Source organism: Octopus bimaculoides, chromosome 2 (genome assembly GCF_046866305.1).
Source record: "Octopus bimaculoides isolate indiv1 chromosome 2, ASM4686630v1, whole genome shotgun sequence".
Lineage (NCBI taxonomy): Eukaryota > Metazoa > Mollusca > Cephalopoda > Octopoda > Octopodidae > Octopus > Octopus bimaculoides.
The window spans coordinates 155738217-155748824 of NC_142929.1; the positions used below are offsets into that span (position 1 = coordinate 155738217).

Consider the following 10608-nt stretch of genomic DNA (forward strand, 5'->3'; position numbering starts at 1 on the left):
TGAATATTTGATGTGCATCATGTCTTGAAGATATACAGAGTTATCTGTAGAAGTTAAAAGTTGTACAAGGAAATCAATGAGTCTTTCATTGCAGGAATGGCTTCTTTATCCAAATGTCATAGTAAATTAAATTGCAGACAGTCAGACTGTCATACTTCCTCACATTAAAAAATGAACTTGAATCTCATTCAGTCAACAAGAAACTTCTACATGGGCCAAATAATAGTAGCCAAATCTCATTCATACCACATCCCCTTGTTTTGAAAAATAAGATACAGTGGAAAATGTAATCCTAGAAGTGCTATGCCTGAAAAAAAAATGGATTGATGATTTTGACTGGGATATCTTTCATTATAAGTTGGCTCAATCCGGATTGATACAGAATTGCTACTACTACTGCAGCTGCTGCAGTTGCTCTACTTTCAACCACAACTTCTAAAACTACTATTAATGCTACTACATAAACCACAATACAACTACTTCTAAAACTCTTATACAACTATTATTACAACTAGAATTGTCACCACTAGGAGCTTTTATGTGGTTGCAAGAAACTGTCACATCACACCTTACCAGCCTGTTATCTTAAAAAGATCCTAGGTATACAAAGAGAAAAACTTGATGGCTATGCCCAGAATAACTTAAACCATGGGTCTGATTGGTAAGGACTGACAGGGGACTAAACAATAACCTACACCACAAGTACTACCACAGTTTATACAACCACTACTATATTACCCCCACCTTAGAAGAATTAGGAGCCACAATGTTTCTAAAGAGAGACAGACAGATAGAGACACAGAGAGATATAGAGAGAGATTGGTGAAACAGGTTTAGCAGTAAATCTAGCTAAGATGTTAACAATAGTGGCTAATTACAGATCAATAACTCAATAAACCCACAAATATTTGGAACTCTCCATATATTTCTTCCTTTCTTTCTTTTATCTTATTGCATATTTTGACTTTTGTTAGAAATTTTTAGGTTCTGAGTTTTCAGTTAATCTTTTTTTTTTTTGCTTCTTTAGAGATTCAGACATTTTTTAAAACATTCTATATATATATATATTTTTTTTGTCTTTCTATCTTTAAAAGCAGTTCGTTATATATCATACCCTCAGGATAAATTTTTCAAGAATTAACATGATGTCTATACAATATCTACTCCTCTACTTTTTCTATATGTGTGTACCTTTGTGCACATGTCTGTTTTTATGTGCACATATATGTGCTTACACATATACATTTGTATGTACAGGCATGTGTGTGTGTCAGTGTGTGTGTAGTATTGTATTTCGTGCAAAAATGCAAAATGCTCAATATACAGCAATGTTACAAACCTGTAGAATTACTTCAAACTCCACCAATAAGTATTATTGACTAACGTCTACTAGATAAAACCTTTAGGTATGAAGAAATAATCTGGTTTACCAACACAATAACATACATCTATTTATTTGTGAATGAAACATAAATAGATATACAATGTGTGCGTGTGTGTGTGTGTGTGCGTGTGTGTGTGTATGCATGTATATATATATATTATCATCATCATCATCATCGTTTAACGTCCGCTTTCCATGCTAGCATGGGTTGGACGATTTGACTGAGGACTGGTGAACCAGATGGCTACACCAGGCTCCAATCTGATTTGGCAGAGTTTCTACAGCTGGATGCCTTTCCTAACGCCAACCACTCTGAGAGTGTAGTGGGTGCTTTTACGTGCCACCGGCACGAAGGCCATTCAGGAGGTGCTGGCCACACTCGAAATGGTGTATTTTACATGCCACCTGCACAGGAGCCATTACGTGCCACCTGCACAGGAGCCATTACGTGCCACCTGCACATGAGCCTATATATATATATATATATATATATATATATATCATCATTTAAACTTTGCCTTCCATGCTGACATTAATGGGACAGTTTGCCAGAAGGTGGCCAGGCAGAAGCCTGCACCAGACTTTGCACCATGCTTCTGTAACTGTTTTGGCAGGATTTTTACAGCTCGATGCCCTTCCTAACACCAACCACTCAGCAGAGTGGACTTAGTGCTTTTTACATGGCACAAGACAGGCACGGTCAGTTTTGGTAATGGTTTTACAGCTGGATGCCGTTCCAAACACCAACCACTTTAGAGTGTAGATTGGATGCTTCTTAAGTGGCATCTGGACTGACTAGACAGAAACAGGTGTCTTGCTGTAGCGGAGGTACAAGGTTACCTGACCAGAGAGCGATCAAGAATGAAGACAGAAACAGGTGTGCTGCTCTAAAGGAGATACAACCCAAGGGAAGTGCAGAAGGAGAAAGGGAGTGGGAGACAGCAGGATATACATGGTGGCAAAGTGCAGGGCATACTCACAAGGGGCGGGGATCAGAATATAAATGGGATAGTTGAGTAAAGGAAGAAAGATATAGATATAGATGGTGGGAAGTGCCAGGGCATACCCTTGAGGTTTGAAGGTAGTAATATAAGTGGCAGGATATTGCAAAAGGAGCGGGATTAGAGAGTGAGGAGGGGTGAGGAAGTGAGTGGTAAAAACCTGCATATATATATAGAATGGGTGGGGAAATGCCAGATAGCAATGACACAGAGAAACAAAGTCATGATTAGGGAGTGAGAGGTAGGCATAGTGTATGAAGGAGGAAATGTGAGGAAGAGATGTAAAGATGTAGATTGGTTTGTTGGGGTAGGGTGTGTGAAAAGTTTCCTTGTAATGTGTGGGTGGAACACACAGGTTGGGGGTTAGCGGATAGCAATGATACAATACAGTGAGACAGAGCCAAGAGGACAGGATCGGGGAGTGGGAGGTAAGCATAGTGCATGAAGTGGAAGGAAGAGAGATGTAGAGATATAGTTTGGTTGGTTGTGGTAGGGTGTATGAGAAGTTTTCTTGTTAAGTGTGGGTGGGACACACAGTGCTTCTAGAGTTCAGATTTGCTGATGTGGGCAAGTCTTCTCAAGAACCTCATATTGCCAGACATCTTGGTCCACTATCATTTCCTCTATGAGACCCAATGTCCTGAGATCAGTCCTTATCACTTCATCCCATATCTTCCTGGGTCTCCATCTTCCACGAGTACCATCTACTTTCAGTGACAGGCACTTCTTTATACAGCTATTCTCACTCATACACAAGCTGTCCTCATATATATATATATAGAGAGAGAGAGGGAGAGGGGGAGAGGTAGGGCAAGCACAATGGTCATGCAGTTTGAGGTTTGCTTCCCAATCACATCATTTTGGGTTCAGTCCCACTTGGTGGTATCTTGGCCCAATACCTTCTACTATTGCTCTAGACCAGCCAAAGCCTTGCGAGTGGATTTGGTAAATGGAAATTGAAAACTTATATGTATGTATGTATGTATGTATATGTGCTTTCTTGTCTTTCTCTCTTGCCCTTTATCTCTTGGGTACATTTATTTATATATTCATTTTCACTTTATTCAGTTGTTTTTGTATTTTTTGTTTATCCCTATTATGGTTGTCCAACCTAGTTTTTCTTTCATTTCTATTTTTTTAATTTCTTATTTTGTTTCTCTCTCTCTCTCTCTCTCTCTCTCTCTCTCTCTCTCTTTATTCTTTCTCCTTGTCTCTCTCCTTTTCTCTTGTTTCTTTATCTGACTTAATCTTTCTCTGCCAATTAATTTCATCCTACTTCCTTCTCAAAATACTTATAATAATCTGCATTGTAGTTAAGTATCCAATTGCATTCAGAACATCCAATGCAGAGTCGCAAACAAGCACAACAGTGAAACATGTATAGGAACAAATAATCCTTTCTTCTATAGGCACAAGGCCTGAAAATTTGGTGGAAGGGGACTAGTTGGTTACATCAACCTCAGTGTTGAACTGGTACCTGTTTCATCCACCTCAAAAGAATTAAAAGCAAAGTCAACCTCCGCAGAATTTCAACTCTGAATGTGAAGACAGATGAAATGCCACTGAGCATTTGGTCCAGCATGCTAACAATTCTGCCAGCTTACCATCATCATAGTAACAAATTCTATAAAATTGTGTTAACAGTTGAGGATTTGATTCGGTTGGAGGTAAGAGTAGCATAAATATTTACACTTAGCATTATATTAATGGAATTTGCAGCTGCAATTTTATGGTCAATAGTGATTTTTTTGAACATGTGTTTATCGAAGAATAGGTGCAAATTTTTCCTTAGTTTAACAATTTGTTATAGATTTAGTTTATTGATATTTAGTAACCCATCATCAGTATAAAATCAACTTTCAACTCAAGGGAATTCCTTTGTCAAGTGTGAAAGCAGGAACAGTTCAACAATATCTGAATTCATAAATTTCAATAACTGGGATTATTAACCTTCTGTCACAAAGGAATTACTGATGATGAAATCAAATTTTGCGAAAAAAGGTTTACAGAAATCATGGAGGACAAAACTGAAATAATGTTATTAGCAAAAAAAAAGCAATTCCCCAACATGGCATTACATAGGATCAAAAAAATCAATGCATAGGCCATTTGAGGTTAGTATGGAAGCCAACAATTTAACAAAACTTGCTGAGCTCTTAAAACTGTTCTTGCAACTAAAAGTTATAGGTAATATATAGTGGCATAATAGCAACAAACTGACAGGATCTTTAGGATGCCAGGTGAAATGATTTGCGGTGTTTTGGACATCTTTAAATTCTGAGTTCAAACTCCACCAGGTCCACTTTACCTTTTGTCCTTACAGAGTCAATGAAATAAGTATCAGTTGAGTACTGGTGTCAATGTAATCGACTTACCCACTCCCCCAAATTCGTTGGTCTTGTGCCAAAATTTGAAACCAATAAATTGTGGTATAATTATTATTAAAGAGAAGGCTAGTGAATAATGTGTATTCCCTTTTTGTCAGAATGTCTCAAGAGTAATTTTTTTTTCCCACATGAAGCTTTTTGGTGACTTCACAAGGTGCCATCTCACCTTTAAAAAATGTCACCCTTTTTTCAAAAGTGATTTTTTGAAGGCAGTTTTATTATTCAATATTTTATGAACAGCTTGCACTGCAGGGCACTAACTTAATTGTCACTGATACAAGATCACAATGATTTTGTCACCTTCAGGCAATATTCCTCCCTCCTCCTGTGTCAAGCATCAGTGACACTACAAAAAATATCTGGGCTGTTTTGGCCCACACTATGGTATGCTTCCATCAGCCAAGAAGTCATCACAGCAAACCAGGTACAAGTATTTTTACTTCTCTTCTTATTTATATTTAAACCCAAGACATAAAATAGAATAAAGTAATGAAGAAAAGATTACTATTATCATTGCTAAAATTATAGGACTTTACTGGTTGATTATTAAAATTACAATAATTTCATTGTTATGTTAATGTATTTGTTTTGCAAAATTCCTGATGCAAAATTGTGTGTTGAAATTAATCACATGCACTTATATACTCATTCTTCACTTCACCTTTATTATTATTCTTATTTTAGTGGCCTTTGTCTGAAATCTTTTGTCACATATCCAGTGACCCCTTCAGTGGTTCTCCATCCCATGTGTCTTCTGTTAATTGATATAAAAATATGACCATCCCCAAATATAACAATAATTTCATTATTATTGAATAAAGCTCAATGCAAAGACAGATTTCCATTCAATCAAATATTGTGGGTACATGTATTTATCCAGATCAGGAAGTTTAAAAAGTAAAATATCTAGAACATTGACAAAAATTGAGTATAGCTATGAAGACACACACATCCTAGACTATGCTATGCTGCTTGTCTCACATCCATGCATGATATGTATCTTCTAAGTTGAGTTGTTGCTCCATACTACACCTAAATGGCTGAAGCTGCAGCAGGCAATAGAGATATAAGACATATAGCTACAACAGAGCTAGCACATGCACTTGCATACATATATGTGTGTCTGTGTGTGTGTGAGAGAGAGAGAAAGAGAGAGAGAGAAAGAGAGAGAGAGAAAGAGAGAGAGAGAAAGAGAGAGAGAGAGAAAGAGAGAGAGAGAAAGAGAGAGAGAGAAAGAGAGAGAGAGAGTGTGTGTGTGTGTGTGTGTGTGCGTGTGTGTGTGTGCGTGCGTGTGTGTGTGTGTGTGTGTGTGTGTGTGCGTGCGCACATGTAAGCAAAGACATGTTTGTCTAGTTAAGAAATTCACTTCCCAACCATATAGATAGATAGATAGACAGATAGATAGATAAATAGATGTGTCTTTTCAAGTACAGCAAATTGCCACATCTGGTCTCTTGTCATTTCCTCAGTGAGGCCCAGCATCTGAAGATCCTTTCTCACCACTTCATCCTACATCTTCCTGAGTCTACCCCTTCCACAGGTTCTATCCACAATTAAAGCTCACCACCTTTTACACAGCTGTCCTCATCCATATGCATCACAACCTCTGATGCTGCTTATACCCAGTTTTCATCTTCAACCATTTACACTCTGTCATGCATGCACACTGACATTACCCATCCAGTGGAGCATGCTAGCTTCATTTCTTTCAACCCTTCGCAGATCTTCTCTAGTCAAAGCCCATATTCCACTGCCATGTAACAGCTGTATGTACACAGGCATCATACAATCTACCTTTCACTCCAGGGCAAAGCCCTTATTTACCACCATAAGTAGAAGTTCTCTGAACTTTTCCCAGCCCATCCTTATTCTAGCAACTACACTTTCAGAACCTCCTCCTACACTGCTTACTTGGTCTTCTAGGTAACAGAAGCTATCAACTACTTCTAATGATCCCCCTGAGCATTTGAGTCTTAGTGCTTATTGTGCATGCACATTTGCCAAACACAAAGACTATATTCTCTGTTAACCTTCCTGTGATACCACTACACCTCTTGTGTGTCCAAAGCTATATATATATATATCATCATCATTGTTTAACGTCCGCTTTCCATGCTAGCATGGGTTGGACGATTTGACTGAGGACTGGTGAAACCGGATGGCAACACCAGGCTCCAATCTAATTTGGCAGAGTTTCTACAGCTGGATGCCCTTCCTAACGCCAACCTGCCCTTCCTGTGTGTGTGTGTGTGTGTATTATATAAATTATATATACAAGACTTTCTGTGAATTCAAGAGATTTTGTGTTTTCATCCAAAATGGAGATGAACACTGTTCCCCTACGTGATCAGCTTGAAAAATTGTTAATATATTAAGATCTTTTTCTTAACATGGAACCAAATAAAGAAATTCTATCCGCCAATGCGGTGTTGAGCACTCATTCTCATCATTCAACATTAATGTATATAACTCCCACTCTCTCTCTAGGTTACTGTTTCTGCCCTCATTCTAGTTAACACTTACTCTCTTTCTCTTCTTTCTCTCCCTCTCAGTGGCTGGGTAACCATGGACCTCCTCTACAGCAAGACATCTGTTTCTGCCTCTCTGTCACACTCTAATCTTTCATCTGACAGAAGATCGCCTCCTCCAATGCCCCCTCTCCGCTCAAAGACATTTTGTCTTGCAAAGTCACTTAGTGACTAGTGCAGGTGCCACTTAAAAAGCACCCAGTCCACACTATAATGTGGTGGGCATTTGGAAGAGCATCCAGTTGTAAAAACCATGCCAAAACTGACCTCGCCTGTGCAAGTACTATGTAAAAAGCACTCAGCCCACTCTACAGAGTGGTTGGTGTTAGGAAGGGCATCCAGCCATAAAAACCATGCCAAAACAGACACAGAAGCATGGCACAAAACAAGTAGGCTGAAGAGAACAACATACAGAGAAACCTTAAGTACCCTATTAATGGTCCACAAAGAGATTGTAATCAGAGTACCAAGGGGCAGAAGTTATTACAACCCTGCTATTACAGTTGGTGAATGGTCAGTTGTGATACCAGGATTGGTACAACAGGTTCACATGGGTGGTAATGCATTATTCCTTGTACATTTTACTAAGACTTGCAACAATGTGCAAGTGTCTAGCTGTTTGGATTCTGAGATCATTCAGAACAAGGAAAAAGCAAATTGTTTATCCTATGGAGAACATTTTTTTCAGTCATCTGGACTACCACCAATCCTAAATATGTTCATCTCAAAGTATCAAACACACAGTGAAACTCAAAGCAATCCAACACCGCTGCACTGAAAGGACTACATCAGTGTAACAGATGAGCTACTGAGAAAAAGCAAGAAGAAATGAGATTCTACTCCCTAGAGAAATGTGAAAGATATGGGCTGGATTCCACAATAAGGTGCCAGGAGTCCTTCGCTCTCTATCTTAATGTACTATGGAAGTTTGGAGTTCAGGAGCCTACAACTTCTCAGTACTTTGCCAGGGACGGGCCTGAGAGATCTGTGAGGAAATGTCCAAGGAACATAGGGACAAATTTTTACCTGAGATGCTGGATGAGCCCATGTCACTATGATGGCTTGCTGCTTCACCATGAATTTGAGGTAAACTAGCAATAACACTAATAAAGATTCCCCAGCATGGCTACATGCACTGGCTTAAACCACTGAACGATAAAAGACACACACACGCGCACACACACACATACATACATATATACATATTTATGAAGAAAGATTTTTTTTTTAATTAAAATTATTATAATTATATGTATATAAATATATTTTTTTAAAATCTTAAAAATAAAACAGAAAGACATGTACCTTTTGAAATGCGTCCACACACACTATGTCATTACTGTTATTACCATTTAGCTTAATATAATATAGTTTCAGGCTACAAAAAAGTAACAAAATTAAAAAAGGAAATTAAGCTTTATTATAATATGACACTGGGTATGTTGAAAAAAATACATTATTACGTTTTTCTTTTCTCTTTTTTGTTTTTGTTTTTTTGAATAAAAAGAAATGTTAATAAAGGAAGTACAAAGCTTAATTTTCTACGTTTGTTTTCAGTTTGTTTTTTCACTTCCTGAAACTTGAAAAGGTCGAGTGCTAGACTACATAACATTTTTAAATGTATTCATAATTTTTTTCAAGCACTTTGTATTATATTTTCTTTAAACATTTATTACTTCTTTCCTCAGCTAACTTCTCGTTTTCTATCCATTCAAATTCTTTATTTTAACTGTTTGTTTATATTTGGCATTACATTAAGGAATAAAAAAAATAATAAACAAGTGATGACGTAACCATTAAATAACTGAGCTTTTAACAGACGTCGTGCGTTCGATTCAAACCTGGATCTCACTTATTTTCTCTTTTCTTATATATCAAACTACGTTGTGGAGACGCAATTGCCCAGGGCAGCGGACTCGCGGTCACAGGATCGCGGTTTCGATTCCCAGACCGAGCGTTGCGAGTGTTTATTGAGCGAAAACACCTAAAAGCTCCACGAGGCTCCGGCAGGGGATGGTGGCGAACCCTGCTGTACTCTTTCACCACAACTTTCTCTCGCTCTTACTTCCTGATTCTGTTGTGCCTGTAATTGAAAGGGTCAGCCTTGTCACACTGTGTCACGCTGAATATCCCCGAGAACTACGTTAAGGGTACACGTGTCTGTGGAGTGCTCAGCCACTTCCACGTTAATTTCACGAGCAGGCTGTTCCGTTGATCGGATCAATTGGAACCCTCGACGTCGTAAGCGACGGAGTGCCAACAACAACAACAAACTACGTTACTGTATAAGTCCTTGATCAATGTTCAATGAACGGACGTATTACGATACACGAACAACCAGGTGTCATCAACAGAACTATTGTAGCAGGCATACCATTCCTATGTTTAGCTGTTGTGAGAGGTGGGGCACTGACAATTAGATATACTCTAGGATATTACTAGACTCGATGAGTGGTTTACCAATTGGAAATAGCAGCCAAATTTCTTCTAAATCATACTCCCCAGCGTCTTAAAAATGATATCTAAAACTGCGGTCATTGCTGGAATGTTATGACCATGTGTTTATGTATCACCATGTGTGTTCATATGAGTGTGCTGTCAATTGTGTGCTTGGGTTGTGTATGTGTCTGTGAGATTTACTTTATATCTGCGTCAATATGACCCCATGTACAAATAATCAGATATGTATGCCTCTGTTAATGTGTGTATACATGCGATCATGTGAAAGCATGTACACTATCTTAAGTTGCTTGTTGAATAAAACTAGTAGTGTATTGATTCTGAGAAAAACTTAATTCAATCGATGATACAACACAAACAGAAACGGAGCGAAGAGAAAGGAGAGGGTCGAAAGGTATAATTTTAATTTAATTACTTTTTTGTTTTAGGATAATTTACTTTCACTTTTTTACGTCGGAATCTTAGACTGTATCACGAACATCAGATTTACCTGACAGAATCTTGACATAAACAATATGGTTTTGACTCCGCTAGTTTTCCAGTTAAGTGCGCTACATATGTGTCTGATAAAATATATATTGTTTTCTATTTATCTTCAGTGTGCAGCTACTTTGCAATAATAATTTGTTCTTAAAAAAATATATGAATTACATATGAATTATCTTCTACGTAACCAGATTTAGTTAGCAAGTAGTCAAACAAGTTTTACCGGTGTAAGCTGATCACAACAGATATTAAGCGGTGTAAACATAAGATTGTTTCTCATTAATTTAATTCCAGAAAATTAAGGAATTGTTCGCAATTACACATTTAGGTATTACCTTATAGAAACATTTAATATACTTTAT

General features: G+C 37.8%; 1 protein-coding gene across 5 annotated transcripts in view; it reads right to left on the minus strand.

Moving 5' to 3' along the window:
• The window catches only part of LOC106869601 (uncharacterized), a 49773-nt gene that overhangs the window by 4939 nt on the left and 34226 nt on the right, over nucleotides 1–10608 (minus strand). Inside the window, exons 1-2 of one of the 5 annotated variants that reach the window (XM_014915408.3) lie at nucleotides 10470–10554; nucleotides 8606–8678 (exon numbers count right to left, since the gene is read on the minus strand). The exons of 1 other annotated variant lie outside the window; for it this stretch is intronic. The gene's annotated coding sequence lies outside the window, so the exon portion shown is untranslated. Of the gene's footprint in view, nucleotides 1–8605; nucleotides 8679–10175; nucleotides 10555–10608 lie in introns of those variants that run through there. 3 more of the 5 variants (XM_014915406.3, XM_014915407.3, XM_089347966.1) reach the window with 3 other exon arrangements.